The following is a 19345-nucleotide window of genomic DNA, read 5'->3' on the forward strand; positions in this document are numbered from 1 at the left end:
ACTGTAATTGCAAAAATAAATTTTGCAAAGCTTGCCAAAAATACTTCCTCAAAATGAAGAAAGTGTGATATTTGCACTTTCAGTATGTGTACCAGGAAGCAAGCTATTCTTGCCTCTGTTGAAGAAAAACAGGTGATCATTTATCAGGTTACCCTGTCAATTTGATAAATATATTTAATAATTTCAGCATTTCTGGAGCCACTGAATCTAATAGAAATGTTACATTTCATTTGTTGCAAATCAGCCCAAATTGCTTGATGATGGAAACTGATAGTATAAAGCTTGTCCTTGTGGCCTTTTTGTTGTTGTATTTCATAGTGAAGATATTCGGACTGCTTTTCTTGATCCACCAGTGCCTTTCACATCCTAACTTTATAGATTGTCACTGAGGCTGACTTTTTTTTTTCCTGAATGGTCTCCAAGTTTAATGTCTTTGCTTTATGATGACCAAATTACGCCTCGATCCTGCCAATGGTGATAAACTTCCCCTGGAAGAAAGGTGAGAATAGCTGTACGGGCGTCCTCCACCTCGGAGGAGGGGAGGCAGTGCAATGGCTACGGTGCTCCCTCTGTTGGAAAAATTGTGGCACGTCCTTTCCCCTTCAAAAAAGGGACAGAACAGCCTTGCATGGATGGCAGTGGTTTTGTTCAAGTCCAAGCAACCTGCGAGTGCTGTGTGCATTCTGCAGCAGGCACTTTCCTTCCTTGTATTCATATATAATGCTGAGATTTGCCTGACGTATCCCAGCAGAGGGTTTTTGCTTTAACAGCAGTAGCAATACACAGAGAAACACGCTTTTAATGCCTAAAGTCAAACATTTAGGCTGATCTTTTGCTAATATTTTGCTTAGAAAGTACTTCAATGAGAGGAGATTTATTTTTATTTATTTATTTATTTATTTATTTTCCAGGAAGAGCCACGGGAGGGGGGCAGCAGGCCCTGGGATCGGGAGAGTCCCTATGGCCACCATCCCGTTTCGTGGGCAGGAGTACAATGCAGTAGCAGCCTTGGCAGAGCAGCCACTTTTCTGCTGACAGGAAGGGCTGCGAGAGCTCTGCTGGGCGCTGAGATTCCATCTCCCAGTGTCAAACAGGAAAAAATGGCAGCCCGGGCGGCCCGGCCGCACCTGAGCGTGGCAGGAAAACGAGCAGGCCCAGCTCTGTCTCCTGAGGGACAGTGGAGCAGCCTGTATGGTGTGCAGGCCTTGTGATGACTGTCAGGCTTTAAGCTCTCAGCTTGACATATGGCCAAGCCCAGGGACCTCGGGAAAAATCCTTGGGTAGCAGTGAGACCTTATGTCCCTGCTGAGAATTGCCAGGATGCTCTTACCTAACTCCTGCCCAGCCTGCACATCGTTGCTTCTGGTGGATCTCCAGTATCTAGTGCCAGGAGACAGTGCACAGGTTTCCTGGTCACCCTCTCCCCATGACAGCTCCATCAATAAGAAATCCATGGTTGAGCTGAGGGTACGCATGCTAGTAATTTTTTGTTTCTGCTGCTTTCATGGCAGGGCTGTGCAGACGTGGCAGAACACACAAACCGCTCTTGATGTTTGCACCCGGGGTCATTTTCTAGTAACTGAGTGCGTGCAGGAACCTGCATAATCTCACTTGCAAAAAACAGATGGACTGTGAGCTGGAGTCCTTTTATGGCTGCTGAAGAAACATTTGTCACTGCTTCACCGCTGTGCTTGCCATTCTGTATTCGTTTAGCCAGACTGACTGTGATGGTTATCTGAGCAGAGCTGAAAACAAGGAACCCCAGCCCAGTCCTTGGGGCAGAGCCAGAGCAGGAACTTCAAAGGAAAACCCTAGGCTTGAGCCTACAGAAAGTGGAGGAAAACCTCTTGCACGCAGGTGAGCCTGTCTCAAGTCTCAGTCAGGCTCCTGCAAAGCATGCTTCTTTTCAGGTGGCTTCTTTATCTGAACCTTCTGCTTATCATCACTTGAGAGCAGTTAAGCTCATGCCAGGTCTTGCTCTAGCTAAACATGAGTTGATCACGTTTTAGCATTTTAAGCTGTAAAATGATACAAAATCCAGTACAAGCAAGGAAAAATGTGTGACTTTGGAATTGCCTGTGCCCAGAATGTGCCAGGGGAGCTGTAGTTTACATTAACCACCATCTGTCTAGGTGGGATAGGATGCTCACCGCTTGCTTGAATACTTCAGCAGACCAGCTGGTGCAGTGTAAGATCACGAGTGCTAGATGTGAGACTGACCTATGGTATTTCTTGGCTCACGCAGGATTTAAACTGGACAGAAGTTTCTGACAAACATTAGTCACATGAAACAAATGGTCCTCCACTGACCAAGGCTCAACCCTCAATGTGTTTAATTGCAGCTGAATGCCACAGAGATAACAGAAGGCTGAATACTGAATAAGTCCAGCCAAAGTTAGTTTCTTGGAGCAAATGGAAATTTCTTACCTTGTCCCCACCAGCAAGAACTCAGTGGCTTTGTATGGACACTGTGTTGGGCATGTGTCGACACACCAGAAATGAGCACCAGAGCTTCCCTGATCGAGAGACACAGGGACGAGGCCAGAAGACCAAGGTGCGTGTAGAGAAGCGAGCCTTCAAAACAAGTGACTGGTAGAAACCAACCCAAACAAAAGTGGTGCTTGATGGTGTGCATCTTCCCCATGGCAGGCACCCAACTAGCCACTCCTTTCTTGCTGTCCAGGCTGGGGTGGTAGTCCCTGTGCCATGCCTTCCCTTTCCTTAGGAGAGACTGGGATTTTTCTCCTGCTTTGGTGTTATTTTGTTTTTTTCCTCCCTGCCTTAGCAGCTGTGAGTTCTGGGAACAGAGACACAGTGACAGATGCACACATCTCCTGTCCCTAGCCTGAATGACCAACATTGAAAAAGAAGAAGGATCAGATGTCATTTGATGCGGTCTTGCAAAGTTTTGAGTGTGCTAATTAGCCAGGGTGATGGCATGAGTAATTGGATGAGGCTGGGTGTGGTGCTGTTACAGCTGTCTTTCTGGTATCTGTGGCAAGAAATCATTCCTGATGCAAGTTAAAAAACTTCTAGGCCCTCCCTAGCAAGCCTGGTTTAATTTGTCTTTCAGCTGGACTTGATGCCATCTGCTTTGTAGAAAGGAAGCAGAGAAAACGTCAAAGCTATCCTTGCTTTGTGTGAATGTTGGGCTAGATGGCTCCTGACTCCCTTCTAGCCTCTGTTACTCTGAGACCCTGAACTCACGGAAGGATTTAGGAGTCTGTCCTAGCACAAACAACCCATCGAGTCGTCCCCAGTGAACCAGAAACTTGTAGAGCACCAAGTGGCACAAATTTCATTGATCTTTGTCTCAATGCAGAAGAGCAACGGAGGGAATCCTACCTTGGATTCCTCCCCAGTTTGCTCTGGGACATGCTTTGCAGGAGCAGCAGGTCCCTGGTAGGGGCCCAGAGGGGACAAGTACCTGGATCTGCTAGGGCCAGGTGCTGCAGCTGCTGCTGCTGTATGTGAGTAATTGACAGAGATGCATGGTTCAGGGAGCAGCTACACAAGGACTGTGTTCTGTTCTTCCTGTCAAACAGAAATTGCGGAGGGTCATTTAGCTAAAGTTGGGCAGAATCAAAATATAAAACGTTCACCCAAGCAGATGTTTTGCAGCTGACAGGTTTGTGCCAAGCATACCAGCAGTGGGCAGTCTAAGTCCATTCTAGCATTCACCCAATGTCCAAGCACCTGCACCAAGGGTGGGAGAGTGGAAAGGTGTCCCTGGCTGCTAGGGAAAAGCATTAGTTTAGTTTTGTGCTTCTGATTTTAGGAAGCAGCAAGATTTCACCTTGGTCTCAGCACTGCCATGGAAACGAGCACCAGAGAGGAGTCTGCAGGCTAGATAGGAGCTGCAAAGAAGGCTAAACGTAAGGAAAAAGGTAAAAGAGCTTTGATTTATTTCCTGAGACAGATGAGATCATTTCTGCCCTCCAAGTCACAGTTCTGGTCTCTTGTATTTTTCATGTTTCATTACAAGTGTTTGTAATTATATGAGTGGCTTTAGAGGCCAATTAAGCCTTCATTTGGAGGCTGCTCTGGATGCTGGAAGCCCTCCATTAGCCTGGGCTTCTGCCAGGGAAAAACACTACATTGTCTTTAACAACCGCACCAGCTCCTATCTGCTTAATGTTGATTTTCCTATTAAGTTCAACTAATACTTTTCTAATTGTGTGAGCTGGGCCTGAAGCCAGGCTGGGTGGTTTTCGCTGGCTGCTTCCTAGGCTGAATCAGAGATGAGCAAAATCCTCACAAACAATTCACTGTGCACATGTTTGGTCCCATCTAAACAGTGGCTGTTCTCCTAAAAACTGACTCAAAGTGCATTTGTGCCTCTTGTGTTGACTTCACAAGACAAGCTTCACACAGTCATGAGGAGTGGATGCTGGAGAACTACTCACTGGAGCACTAAAGGCCTGGGCACTGCACACAGTTTACACCATGAAGTACCTTAAGTGATGCCATGGAATTCAAAGGCCAGCCCACGTCTCTGCTTGCGGATGAGCCACAGGCCAGGAATTATTCCATGGGTTGTCTGAAGCAGGTAATACAGTACGAACTGCCCAGGAGGAACTATTCCTTCCATGCAAACCAGCCCAGAGAAGGATTGCTATGAGATTCAGTGTGGGATGCCCCCAGAGAAATGCAAGCGACAAAAGCCTTAAAGAAAAATGAGATCGTTTTATTGTAGGAGCAGATGTAGAGGCAGCATCCCAGCAAAATCTGTGTCACATCGTACTGGCAGAATGAAGTTTGGACATCATATAATAGTGTTGCTGAGAAATACGAACCATTACCAGCAGCTGTCCGACAGCCATTGCTAAAGGAGACCCAAGGTATACACGTACAAAGTGTGCACTTCTCAAGCTTTTTCTCTCAGGCTGTGGTTCAAAAACACCTATCATTGACCTTAATGAAATTTAAGCAAATGTGTAGATCCATTGTTGCGTAGGGATGAAGCTAAGCACGTACAATGTCCCTCCTGCTTACAGTGTTTGACACACAGAGATGAGAGTTTTAACAGCACTGGACAACCAAACAAGTCATTACTGTAGAAGGTTTCCTGGTAGCATGAAGAAGCAAGAGGGAGCCAGGGCTATTTCAGAGCAAAACTGAAAACGCTAATTGACTTTTACTCACTGGGAAGGAAGATATGGCATGACAAATGGCTTTGTGGTTTGAATCATTAGAGACTAAAGAGAGAGCTGCTGGCTAATGGGACTCTACTGGGCTGAAATGGCTGTATTAGGATTGCTGTGAGCAAATTACAAGATGTTTTTGTAGAACACAGGAGGAATCAGTAGGGCCACAGCTGACACCCCGTGGTCAGGAAGAAAGCAAAAAGGTAAAGCAAGGAGACAGGGAAGGATCGGGGGGAACTTGGCAGCTCCTGGTGACTGTCTTCCTCCTTGGGACAGACAGTACTGCATAGTTCTTCCTGGGGAGGTCCAAGATAGCTCTGCCCATCCAAGGAGCAGGCTCAGAGAGCAGATACAGCGTCAAGGTTCGGCAGGCATTATTAGCTCCTAGTTGCACCAACCCCCATCACCTGGGCCTTGGACTAGGAGCTATACTTAAACTCAGGACATGGGCTTTAGTCTTCTCCTGAGCTATCTTGTAGGTAGGTCTATTTTCAACCCTCTCCCCTGTTGTTCCTGATAGGGCTCCCTGGTTGTCCCCTGCCTCAATCTGAGGGCACAATCTGGTCATCCTCAGCTCCTGGCCAGTCCTTTGGAGAGCAGCCCTGCTCCTGCTGCACCTGGACACATCATGTTTTGTAGAGGGTTCTCTGGAGAAGGTGACTGGAAACGTGGTGAGCTGTAGAGGGGACACCAGACAAACTCTAGGAGGAAGGAGCTGTTTTCCTGTCTTGTCTCCCCTCTTCTGAAGGACACATTTATTTGCTAAAGTAATAAGATATGGGTCTGATGCTCCTTATTTCACATAGTACACATCAGGGTTTGTTCTAGCTGCTGGAAGAAGTGAGCTCAGAAATAATTCAAGGGTCAGTTTTCTAACATTAGATTGGAATTGGCTTTATTTACTTTTACAAACCTGGCCAAGACTCAAGGCATTCTAATGTTATGTATTCTTCAGTAAACACAATTAACTGGAAACTCAGAAACACTGATATCATCTTTTCCCTTGGGACTGGTCACTCTGAGCTGCTTTCTCCAGCCAGAAAATTGGATTATATTTCCCCAAGGCAGAATGCCTGGAAATCTATTCAGCTCAAAAATAAATAAATAAAGAGGAGGTCGGGAGGTGGGAACACAGGCATGAAGTGTTAGAGGCAATGTCTTTTTTATGAATGGGATATCATATCTAAAGTTTTCCCAATGTGCCTGGGCCAGCCTGATTTCTGCAGAGAGGCTTTGACAGCGAGCTCCACAGTGTTTGCAGCTGGAGAGTTACCTGACTGCTGGTAGGTTTGATGATGCAGGCAAGCGTGGTTTACTGCAGCAGCAGTCTGGTACAAATAAAACGTTCTGGACTGTGAAGGGCATCTGCACCTTCCATGCTGAACCTGTGGGTTCCTGCTGTTCAACAGCAGTTGGGTGTTTGTCTCTGAGGCAGCCGGGCGGGACCTTTAGGAGCAAGACATGCAGTGTATCCAATATTTAACCAAAAATCCTGCATGTGGGTGTTGAAGCTGGACTTTAGACTGCTGTTTTATCACCTCTTGAATAACCCCAAGCTGAGGGAATGCAGAGAGCCTCATTATCCAGAGCCTTGCCTTGCTCCAAGGTGGAGAGAAACAAAGCACGTTTGTCATAGGACCTTTTCTAAGTGGTTATTACAAGCCCTTCCCAGTTGATCCAGTCCAGTACTTCATGATCTTACAGCTGGAAAATCTTGTCTACCATCTAATCCTTCCTCACTGTAATTCAGGACAAACATTTCTTGTCCTAACGAGCATGGACGTGGTGAACAGTTCTTCATCTTCATCTTTGCAGCTGCAGCCTTTTATGGACGTGGCATTTAGGTACTTCGTGTATCATTCACCAGTGTCCTCTAGATCTGCTCACATCTAGATGGAACAATTTCTCATTCTTTCATCTTTCCTTATAGATTTTTGTTCTGGACTCTCTCCAGCAAGCCTACATCCTTCCTGAAGAGCAATACCATCTTGGAACCTCTTGCTGAATGTCTAAGGCAGAACACATTGATTATGCCACATAAACACGTGCAAGAGATCTGTGACAAAAATATTAAGGTTGAAGTGAAGTCTGAATGGCAATGTGTGTGTAAACACAGGGAGAAATAACTGAATGAGGATTAAAAGGACAGCCAGTACTGATAATGAAGAGCACCACTCCCAGCATCATGTTCTGGGGATGCCATTCCTGGCTGTAAAACCGGAGAACATATTTATGGCAGGACCAAAAGCCCTGTGCCCTGCCTGATAAGGTAGCACAGACAGGTGATAAGGTCTCTTAAGCAGAAGACCTTACATCCTGCCCTGAGGACGACAATGAGCGTGCAGTGTAACACATACCATTCCTTTTCCTGACAGGCCAGCAGAAAAACAGACATGTTTTAACCACAAGAAGAAACAGATGATGGGCTGCAGCCTGGCCTAGAACTTACGGAAGCTGAAGCTGGCATTTCTGAGGCAAAGACCCACTCCATAACAACTGATGCCTTCGTGTCACGTGTGGCTGATCTCATCCAGCCCCTTGGACACTCATGTTGTGGTGCCTGTGGGTAAGGGAGCGTGGGAGTCTGAGTGAAGGAAGTCTGTAAGAGAGGGATTCTCTGTGCATAAAAACAACTGGTTGTTAAAGGTTTTGTTTAAAAAAATGACAAAAAAAAAAAACCACCATCACCTTGCCTGCAGCTGAACTGTATGAGTAGACTGTAGTTAACCAGGACTAGCTTTCTACAGCACCCAGAGATCCTCTAACCTACATCTACTGTCCTAAATCATTCTCAGATCTGAAGAGTTTAGCCCATGTTGTTTGCAGCTAGAAGGATGCTGTTTATAGCTTCGAGCTGACAACCCTGGTTTTCTGCACCTCCCGCATCTTTCCCAGCCTTCAGCAACCTTTTCCGTCCCATTTCTCCAGCAGCACTGGGCTGCCTCAGTCTTTGCTGTCCTCCAGACTATCCATCCATGTCTTTTTCTTGTTGTTGTTTGTTTGATCTCTGCTGCTCCTCTCCTGCAGTCTGTCATCTTTCTTGTTGGTCTTGCAAGGCTTTCACTCTGCTGCTGCATCCCAGCTGCCTCTGTTTTTCTCCCCAGCTGTCACAATTTCCAAGCTATCTGCTGTCCCTTGCACTGCCCCTGTTGTCACTGCTTACTGAGGCTTTTGGCTGTGCAGTCCTAGTCCTGCTCCTCAGTGTGTAGTGGTCCCAGGCCGATGCCTTTTTTTCTCCTAGTAAAATCTCTATCAGCTTAGCCGTGTCGTCCATTCTTCCTGCACTGACTTTCAGCAGACTGTGTGTGCGGATAGCACACTCTGCTCTTCCTCCCTTCAGTCCCTGTGCTGGACTGCTCACATTGCCACTCTCTGTGCTTTTTCTCACTGCCATGCCTCTATTTACGCTCCTTCTGAGCCCTGTACGTGGCTCAGCATTCAGCATTTCTATGGCCGCTAGCATTCAGCACTGTTTTTCCATGGCTGAATATTTGAAGAGTCTGGATGGATTAGGAAGGGGGTATGTCTCCACTCAAGCCCTTTGGAGGTCTGATCTGATGGGCTCAGTGCTGAACAAAGTGTTTGCTTCACTGAATTGTAAGCTTTGGGTAATTGGACCAGGTAGTTCATCCACAGAGGATGCTTGAGATAAATTGTGTCTGCGCCAGTACTAAAACAGGTTTCTTGAAAATACATTAGCAGCAGGATAAAATCGGTTGAGAATAACTTCCATATCCCTGTGTAATTATACCGGAGCATGTACGGCAGGTCAGCTTGAGGTTCAGGGTAGGTTATCTTGTGATATCAAGCAGATATTGTTATGGCCTGAAGGAACAACTCATGGACAACTCTAGACTACATGAAAAGTAAACTGAAGAAAAAAATTGTTCCCTTCTTAGAGCTGTTTCCATTCCCCTTCCAGCCTCTGCTGCACATTACCTTGTGTGACTCATGCAGAACAAAGACAAACTGCATTTTAGAGCTAATGTCTTTAAAATTTCAGCCCACTTTGGTCTCTGCTGCTGACAGAGTCCAGCCTGTCTCCCCTACTGGACTGATGGTTTTTGGACCAAGTGCACATATATTACAGAGTTTAAAAAGCAGTAAAGCAGCACAGCGGGATTCAGCCTCTATTATCCAGGAGCCATATATAAAGGCACTCCACCGCTGGATACAGGAAAATGGAGAAAAACAGAAGCAAAAACCTCTCCTGTCAACACCGGATTTTATGCACTGGAGTAACTGTGTTAGGCTCAGTGCTGTCGTGTTGATGCACCCTGCCTATGAAGGTACGTGATGTGGGTGTCATCTGCTGACAGTGCCTGCTCCGTCCTATTCCGAGCATCGTGGTGTGAAGTCCCTTTGACAGCCCGACCCTGGGCATGTGGCACTGGGCAGCAGATACTAAACTGAAATACGATGACCCTAGGGAGTGAGTTCTTCAGCAGGAGCAAGCTGAGCTTTCGTGAGATATAGTTTGAGCCATGCTTTCAGAGGCTATGGCACTGCTTGAGCAGGGGATGCCTTTGGTTGCAGTCCTTCCTCCGTGACGTTTTGTGATAGGGGTGCAGCTGTCTCGCCAGCTGTCTGTGTCTCCTGGCTAACGTCCTTCATATCTAGTTGATCAGAGGCTGCTTCAAGAGATGCTCATTAGCCCTCAAGGAGAAAAATCCTATTGGAAGACAGTTTTGCTCGATACAGAAAGTGCCACAGCACACGGGGAAGCTGCAACACAGCAGCTCCACAGACCAATGAAAGCATGCCCAGGATGTCGCCTTTAGATTGCTGTAGCGCTGAGTCCCTCAGCGTAACAAGTGTGTGAGCAGCAGTGATTAGCAGAGAAACCAGGCTCGAGGGCTTGTTTTGATTTCTGCTTCGGCCTTCCAATCTAACACACTTAATGCACATCAGGGAACAGGGCGAGGAGACACTTTGTTCTCGTATCTTGCAAAGGCAATCAGTTGCATAATATGAATCACAGAGGCAGCAGGAACGTGATGAAGTGCAGAGAAGGGAGACATCAGATGTTTTATTGTGGCTATGGGGAGGTGAGCCAGGCCTCCCTCTACCCAAGTTATTTTCCCCAAACTGCCTTTGATCCTGCTTTGCATCAGCTGCTTTTCACTCTGAAAGCAGCACACTGCAAGATAGCTTCCCTGGAGCCCCTATCTGTTAAAAGAGGAGAGGTAAGCACTCCCGAAAGTCTCCAGAACGATTCAGAGAGTTTAAAAGAGCCACTTCCTTTGCATTAGCCTCACGGTGGGGCAGGGACTGCCTAGTGTCTGCACAGCACTATGCAGAGCGGAGTGTGATCAGACCCAGCAGGGGTGTGAGACAGGTAGGAGCACCAGATAGGGGTGCCACCCTGGCCCTCAGATTCAAAGGGCTGAACTTGTGACGGAAAATGACCCTTTTGTAAAGATAAGGCTTAAGCTCAGAGCTCCTGCAGCTTAGGAGTGGTGTCTAGGCAGCTGGTGTGGTGTGGTGCAAGTCCGTTTGTTTCTATGTTCCCCTTCTGAAGCTGAGACACGGTGCAGCCAGCAGCACCTGTCACACCATCTGAAGGACTGTGGGCACCAGGGATTCAGCTCATTTGGTAGCCTGAGCTCTTGGCTGGTTCCTCTTCCGAGGCTTCCGCTTTTAGTTTATCAAAAAGTGTTTAAAAATAGAAGAAATCCATAGAGCGTATTCGAAGCTTGAGCTGCTAATGAGCCCACATCAGAGGGGACAGGCCCTCCCCACAGGGCAGAAATTGCAGCACCCTAGCTGAGGGTTAGCCTGAAAAGGCCATGCATGGTTTGGGCAGTGCCTGCCTCTGACAAGGAAAAAATGCCTCTTTGTAGCTTCTTGATGATTTGGAAAATGGCAGATGATCAGTCTGTTCTTTCCCAGCACAAGGCTTGCTGTGATGCCTTACCAGATGTTCTGTGCATACCTGCTGGCAGCTGAGCCCCACGTGTTTTGGTAGGAAGGGTGCCGGGGGGTTGAAGAACGCGGGGCTGCAAGGTAGATAACACTGAGCAGTGCTAAAAGGAGAGGGGACAGAAAGAAATCACTCCACCATGAAGCCTCCCAGGCATACGGCACTGTCTTGGGCAATTTCCTTCTTTCCCTAACAAACAGCAAGTGCATTTACTGTTGACAAGCACAGCCGAGAGCTGCGGGAGCATGTAATGACTGCGAGGGGCTTCTGGGCTTTCTTGCTCCACTTTGTAAATTCATCTCTCATCCTTGTTATATTAGCGCTATTTTTAGCTGCTCTTAGTCAGAGAGAACATAAGTGATTCTCCATTATGGATCTCAAGCACGAGATAATAGAGACAGTTGGAGATGTTGCCGAGCAGAAGGCTGGTGCAGGAGGCCTGTGCCTAGCACAGCTCCTCCAGAGGTCCCACCACACGGCCCCAAAGCCCCGGGGCACTGGCTTCAGCTCTGCAGCCTCCCTTGCAGGGCAGCAAGGCTGTTCAGCACGTGCACGTGCTCCCTCTGGACACAGCCGAGTCTCCCAGGAGATCCCTGGCTGTCAGACAGTGTTCCCAAGGATCATCTTGTCCAGATGCCATGGGATGCATCCTCCTCCTTCCCACGGCTCATCTCTAGGGCTTCTCACATAGCCTCCTGCCCCCTCTGTACGTCACTGACCACTTTTCTCCCTCCTGCTCTCCTCCTTTCCAGCTCTCATGACCCCAGTCTTTCCCCTTTTTGGCCAGCATGGCTCCATCCTGTTCCTCAGCCTGGCCTTACCTCCATAGCCACCCCAAGACATTGGTGCTCACAAAGGAGGGTCCCATATGTACAGCCGGGGGTTGCTGATGGGATGAGGTAGGACATGTCTCACAGCGTGGATATGAATGCAGGGCATGGTGTGATTGTGGTGTGAGACTTTTTCAGTGACAGAGGGAGAGAACTAGCAATGCCCAGGGAGGTTTTGCTGGTTTGGGGGCATCTAGTGCTTCTCTGTAACAAGTCTGAGTCTGTGTCCGGCAATCCTTTCCGTGTGGGGCTAGCCCTTGAAATTGGGCTGAGGATCACAATCTCCTGTAAGAATTTTGTGGGCAAAGTTTAGCTGGACTGACTGGAACTGCAGCATTGTTTAAAAAAAAAAAAAAAAAAAAAAAAAAAAAAAGGCAAAAACCAAAGAAACACAATGTCAGTGCTGCCCTCACCAGAGGCTTGCAATTTCCAGTGATGCACAAATAAGATAAACACTCCATGCTTACGGAATATTGAGCGCTTTGTACATGATAGCAGTTAATTTATACCACAATAATGCTGAACAGCACAACTCCCTTCGGAGCCATGCTGGTCTTTAGAGCTAGCTTGTCTTTGCAGCGATCAGAAACAGTACCTTGGATCTGAACACACATGATCTGAAAGAATCTGGGTCCAAAATATACCTTCCTGGGTCCATCTCTGAGAATACCCAGGGCAGCATCTCCTTTGGCACTTATGTTACATCCTTGGTACCACAGGTCCCCTGTGGCTGACAGTTTAAGGATGGCTTTGTCAGGTTCCTGTTGTGTAGTCCAGAGGGACATTGATCCCTGACTGTCCCAGCATGGTTAGTTGGTTGTTATTTGTCTGCACTGCACCTTGCTTTACATGGAGAGCTCGTGGCACTTGCATCAGGCCTCCTGAACCTGGGCAGCTCTGTGATGCCCCAGCCCTAGGGAAGTGCTCTGGGCTTTTTGCCTCCAGTCACTGGCAGTGTGGCATCCTGCAGCAGTCCCTCTGGGGTGGCAGGGCATTGCTGGCACTCACACTTGCCTTCGTGCTGCCAAAGCCACTGGTCCTGCACCCTCAGCTCCATTATTCCTCTGGACAAGGCCTGGCATTGACTCCGGTATCTGCAAGGCGTGGGAGCTCTCCCCAGCAGTGGTGAAGCAGTGCAGGCATCAAGCAAGGGACAGAGGAAGACTTGTTCTAATATCACTAGGCACGTGGACTGCTCTTGGCCACAAGTGCCAAGGCACTGCCGTGGAAACTGCATTTCTTCCTGGCATCTCTTAATTTATTTATATTATATTTTAATCACTTCATTCAGAGACCGTACCCCGTGGAAGTTTCTGAGCAATCCTGTGTTAGAAGAGCCAGTTATTGGTGCTCGAGGCTTGATTCAAAACAGGCGCAAAGCCCTTATTTTTCTTCCTGTGGTTAAACTGATTTCCAGCTGAAACACCAGAGCGCACATGTGCCTTGGGACGTCAGGTTGCAGGAGTCCTGCCAGCTGAGCCAGGAACTGCCATCTTCAGCAAACAGTCAGCGTGCGGAGTAGCAGATGGGCAAACGCTCTTTCAGAAGAGACGGAAAGATCTCAGCCACATGCGTTCTGCTGAGAAGTTCAGAAGGATGAAGCGTAACAACAGGACTGTTTGTTTCTTCTTTGCAAAAAGCAGGCATTTCTAAATGATGAAGCATTAGATGTTGTCACTCAGCATGGAGCCGTGAGCATCAGCTGCTGGGCATGGCGGAGCACCATGTGCCACAGGTAGCTGCTCACAGCCCTGTTTTTTTTTTTTTTTGTGGCACGGTGGAGTTCAGGTCTGCTTGGATTGACAGTCTGCTGTAACATACATTTTGAACAGCGAGAGGTCCTGGCAAAACAGAGCTCACTGAGCACTGATTGTTTTCCAGTAGTCTTTGCTTGTCTGTTATGCACTGTACGCCTTTCTGTGCAGTCGGCCTCTGCAGCAAGTGACATTTTCCCAGTGTTGTAATTCCACGTTTGTGCTACTCTGTGTGTTTACTACTTGTGATTTCATTCTGTCTGATTCACCTCCAAGCCGCAGGTCAAAGAACTTCAGGCTGGGATCGGCTGGTTTTTTTCAGTGCAATCTCATTTTGCCGCTTCCTTTTTGTGATTTCTCAGCTAGCTGCCCGGCAGTCCGGGAGGAGCACGCCTCGGGGCTGGCGGATCCATGGGCTACCTGGCACCTCTTAGAATTGCCCTCCAGGCTGGGGCCACATCAGGCTGGGATCACGCAGAGCTTTTGTATGGATGCTCTTTCTCTGCTGCAGGTGCTTGTCCTTGCTTTTGTGTTTCTTTAGCCTGCAATCGTGCTGCTCTGCAACCCCACCCGCGGACTTGTCAGACATCACCTTTTAAATAACCGGCATACCCTTGAGGCAGGCACTGACAGATGCTCGCTGCTTCCAAGCTGCCTTTTGTGAGCAGGCTCAGAGCATTAAACAACTAAACTGTGACCAGAGCAGTAAGCAACATGCTTTGGATGCTGAGCCATGACCCCACTGATAAAACGTCCCCCGGGCTTTGCCCTCCTGAACAAAGCTGTAGCCTTTGTTCCCTGGCATGGGCCTTTGTGCAGTGGCAGCTCTCATCCTGCTCAGCTGCCACTGGGAAGATAAGAGAAGGGAGGAAGAAAGGTCCGTGCAAGGTTAAGACAGATCTATCTAGATCTGCAGCTATGAAAGATTTAGCCTTACAGCCTGTAACTTCACATCTTTTAGTAATTGTCTGGGCAGAAGATACCTCAGCCACATTTAAAAGTTGGGCTTTTTAAAGCTGTGGAAGAGAAGTCCCTGCACTGCTGGGTTGCTAAGGCGCAGAAGGAACGAGGAGTGTCTCAGCTGTACACTGTACGTAAAGGAGTCAATGCTCTAAATTTCTGACGCATCCACCCTCCTCCTGCCTCGCTTTCTGCCGCCTCCTCCCCGTACCTTAGGGCACTTTCAGGTGAAGCGGTCGGCCCATGAGTGAGGGGTCCCCAAGTGAGGGGTACATAAACCAATTTTAGCTCCTGTGCTGATACTGTCCATCACTGCTCCTGTCTCGATAGCGGATTTCCCAGTAAGCTGCAGACAGTAAGCATACAGCAAGGGTGTCCCTGCCTGGGGGCTGCACTAAGATTCTGGGGGGAATAGGCTGAAGAGCTCTCAGGACCAAGAATGGCCATTTTTAATACATTTTAGCAGAAAAAGAGACCGGAGGAAAGCCGTACTGTAAGAGGTGGTAAGCTATATAGTCATAAAGCTATTAACCTTTTGATCAGTGCAGGAACACTATTAGGATGGATGAGAGCAGGCTCATTTGGAAAGGAGGTGATATAATTGATACCAGCTGACATGATTTAATGGAAAAATAGACTTTTTTTCCAACAAACCTAATGATGCTTTTCAGAGGCGCTTGTGGTAAAAGATTTATAAATGAATCTGAGTTGCTATGAATATTTGGGTTAAAGTATCATAAAATCCATATTAAATTGACTAAAATTGGGTAAATGAGACATTTCAAAGTATTAGGAAAGCATCAGTGAATAGGCACATGTTGGCTTGGTTTGTGGTCCAGTGTTATTCAAAACATTCTTAGTGATTAAGAGGAAATGTTTAAGGGGCTGTTAATCAAAATGGATGATGAGATAGAGATATGGGAAACTGGAAGGCAAATTACTCAAATTTGAGCTTTTTCTATTGTCTGATGCCCAGAAACAAGAACAATAGTCACACTAAAAAACCTATTTCATTAGCAAACCCAAACCAGGAGAAGCAAGTCCATTTGGGCTAAACAAAATTCTTCCTCTGATACAAAGTTAAATATTTTCTTCTCATTTTTCTCAGCTTCGTTAGTGCAGTAACATAAGTAGGCAACCCAAAAGCTGAGGGTTGAAGTCAAAATACAAAGGATTAGGAATTTGCAGGCACTTAGAAGTGACAAAAATCTGCTAATGTAGATGCATATGCAGGTAGAAAATACCTGAGAGTATGGGGAAATTGTCTGAGTTGTGTGTTTGGTTGTAAAAATTATGTGACGATGGCGTTAGGTGACCTGCTTCTGGAATATGCTAGCATCCACAGAGCATCACTTGAGAGAGGAGCAGGCTCGGCAAGGAGCTGCAACAACAAATCAAAGCTGCTTTGCCTTTAAAGTTCATCTTTACCTTAGACAAGGAAAGCCAAAAGGTGACCGGGTCAGCCTGGAGATACATACACGTACTTGCAGAGGCTCTGTGTGTGAGCAGCGAGTTACCCGCGTGGCGGCACCGTGAGTCACCCCTCGTGTCGGGGCTAATTTGGGAACAGGCGCCTTCCCTTCAGAGGCTGCCTCTGGGCCTGTTGTGAGCTTCGTGGCACTGGTCATGCGTGCAGTCAGGCAGTGCACTGCAGAGACATGGGAAAGAATTATTTCCTCCCTGCGCTGTGGAATGCTATTTCTGGGAATCCCTCTGCTGGCCAGGGGACCCACTGGAGACAAACTCGGCCTTTACGTGCCTTTTTTAGGGGTCAGGCCACAGCAGAGCCCCAGGACAGGGCATACGGCTGCCTGCGGGGTCATGCACAGACATGTGCTGATTCATCCCAACTCAGGCCCAAAGGGGAAGGCCCAAATGCCCAGGGAAGAAGGCAGCAGCAGGAGAGGCTCTGTCCCGGCAGCACGTCCTCACAACACCCGTGTCATGCCCTTCTCCATTTCCAGTGACACAAGGCGGCCATCACCCCTGCGTGCTCCCCCACCCCACAGCCCGCTGCTCTGAGACGGGAAGGGACCGAGATGGGAGAGCCTTGTGCTATCGGGAGGGCAACAGCCTGCGGTAGCTTGTCTCTGGGCAATGACCACCGAAATAGCACTCCTCGTGCTCCCTGCCTCCTCCCACGGCCGGCGGCTGTGAGCCGAGGGAAGGATCCCACACGCACTTGTATGTGTGCGTGGGGGCAGGCGAGCATGTGTGTGAACTGTTCCCTAGCAATGGGGATGAGGGGGAAAGCTCTGTTTAATGTCTCCGTCTCTAGCTGCATCTCCCAGGCCACTGTGAGGAATTTCTTGGCATTTACTTCATGCTCTTCAGTTTTTTTTTCTGAAACTGCGTGATGTTTCAAGGCCACAGCGGTATTTCTTAGGGACGTATTGGTTGGGGTGCCCCCACCCCCTGCCTTGCACGCCCACAGCCCATCCTCACTGCTGATTTCTCCGTAATTCTCTGCCCACCAGTGAAGCGAGCCAGAGGTTACACAGCAGACATAAGGACTGGCCTGAGCTGCTGCTTTCCTAGCTTGCAGAAAGGAGATTTTGGTGTTAAATACAGCCCTGCCTGTGCCCTGGGAGAAGAGGCCTGTGTATCAAGGCAGGAGTAAGAGATGGAAGGGGCTATTTTTCACTGGGTACCAGCTGGAGCGGCTAAGATGATATTAAACTGCAACAGCTGGGGAACACAGCTTAGAGGAGATGCAGTATACAAACCCAAACTCCTCACAGAGGGAATAGACTGAACAAATGTGTGCTGATGAACTGGAAAAGTCAAAACTTCAAATTCTGCAGTTCTGGGAGTCTGCATACCAGGTCCTGGGAGGATGGTCTTAATTGCAAATTGCTTAATTCTTAATTGCTGTCCACTGAGATAACAGAGTTAGAAAATTCTTATTATTCTCATAGCCTTTTCACACAGAAATTGGGGTATCCGGCAGGTGAGTTCATGTTGACAACACCATCATTCCTCTGAGTGTCATTAGGACTGCACAGCCAATGTGCTTACAATCCACAGAGAAGGGTGAGATTCCAAAACTCCTGAGCACACCAAATTGCAGAGAAAATGCAGAATGTCTGTGTTCTGCACACACATTCCCTGTCCTAGCAAGCAAGCAGCCTGTTGGCAGCTTCCTGAGCTGGGAGCTAAAGTCTCACACCAACAGCAGTATTATCTTACAAGTGTGAGGTAAAAAGTAATTATTTAATTTGCTTAATTAATTAAGAATTTTCTTCTTGGCTATATTCTGCTCTTTGGTGTCTCTTCTCCCCGAACAGGAGACGTCAGAGAGCTTTGGCACCAACTCTGGCAGTGTTCAGTCACTTCCTACAGTTCCACTCAGCTCAGGTTTTACAGTGCCCTGCACTAGAGCTAACTTTTAGTCCTAACAGTGCAGGAACTGCAAACCCCAGGTCTGGCAACAAGATAGTCCCATTAGTACAAAAGCATTTATTAGAGCACTGCCTTTCGGCACAGTTAATGAACTGAGGGGATGCAGTATGCCAAGGGGATGCAGTATGACAAGGCAGGTAAACTCGTCCAGTGTTTGGGTCTTCCATGCTGCTGGCTGTAGGCACGGGAGAGAAAAACTCACCCTGAAACTTTTGCAGGTTATGGGCAAGGTTTTTAAAGGTCTCTGGGAAGGAGGAGCCCAACAGTGGGTAACATGGGCAGAGAGCCTGCTGCTAAACTGAAGCTTCTTTGTTTTACATCAGGAGCAGACTATGTGCATGATGGCGCATGATACCCTCTTATGATGGTACAGGCTGTGCTGAGCAGCAACTCAATAAATATCAGCCAATTCTCTCTCTTCAGAGGAGTGCTTTCAGCCTGCATCTGCCTTCTGCGCCCTGCTAGGACTGAGGATAAGTGGCATAGCTGGAGTCATTCTGCTCTCCTTTGGGGCTAACCAGAGTCAGGCAGCGCAGCCACCGCCAAACATCCCCATAACCAAGTTTTTCATGGGTTCATCCATTAGCACATAGTAACCTCAACGCTGCCAGAAAGTCCTCTCTGAGGAGACACCATTATTCCTATTGTTTTAATGAATCATCTTCCCTTGGGTGCCCAGATACTCCTGAGTACCAAGGCCTGGCTTTGGATTAGGGGCAAATGGAGAAGTGATGTACTAGTGGTACCCATGTATCTAAGGCAGTCATGTTCTCAACATCCTGTCTTTTCTTCCTGCACGTGTGTGAGCTGCCCTCACATATAAATGTGCTGGGACACGCTAACTCATTTTGTATTTCAGTAGTTGTGTGCCCCTCAGACCTTTTCTTTCAGCCTCACCAAAGGCACATATCCACGTGCCTCTAGACTAGAATAGGACAGCTTTATCTGCCTGGGTAGTTCCTGGTGAATTTACATTCCTGTTGCCTTGGAGCTTCAGTTTCTGCATTTGTTGTGACTATGTGAACCTTTTGTGCTTAAAATTCTTGTCCCTTATTTTCCCTAGGTTGATTTAAATAGGAAAATGAAAAGAGGAGCTGACAAAGCGCACCACACTTCTCAGAACTGATTCTCTCACCCTTTTCACTGTCTGCACCCCTCTGAAATCTCCCCCACCTTCCATCTACACCATTCCACCTCTTGCAATAGGGGAAAGCCCCTGGAGCTTTTTCCATCCTTTTAAAAGAATCCACCTCTGCAGCCAGGCACCGAGCTTCATTTCTGGTAAGGTTTTCAGTCCCTCTCAGCCCTTTGTCTCAGTTTATACGTCAG

General features: G+C 47.8%; 1 long non-coding RNA gene across 1 annotated transcript; it reads left to right on the plus strand.

The window, feature by feature from the left end:
* Positions 1–407: 407 nt before the first annotated feature.
* On the plus strand, positions 408–7709 carry LOC118170539. Its single transcript, XR_004752765.1, has 3 exons — positions 408–499; positions 3779–3887; positions 7523–7709. It is a non-coding gene; the product is annotated as an uncharacterized LOC118170539 (long non-coding RNA).
* The last annotated feature ends 11636 nt before the right edge of the window (positions 7710–19345 follow it).

The sequence above is a fragment of the Oxyura jamaicensis genome, chromosome 8, assembly GCF_011077185.1.
Source record: "Oxyura jamaicensis isolate SHBP4307 breed ruddy duck chromosome 8, BPBGC_Ojam_1.0, whole genome shotgun sequence".
Lineage (NCBI taxonomy): Eukaryota > Metazoa > Chordata > Aves > Anseriformes > Anatidae > Oxyura > Oxyura jamaicensis.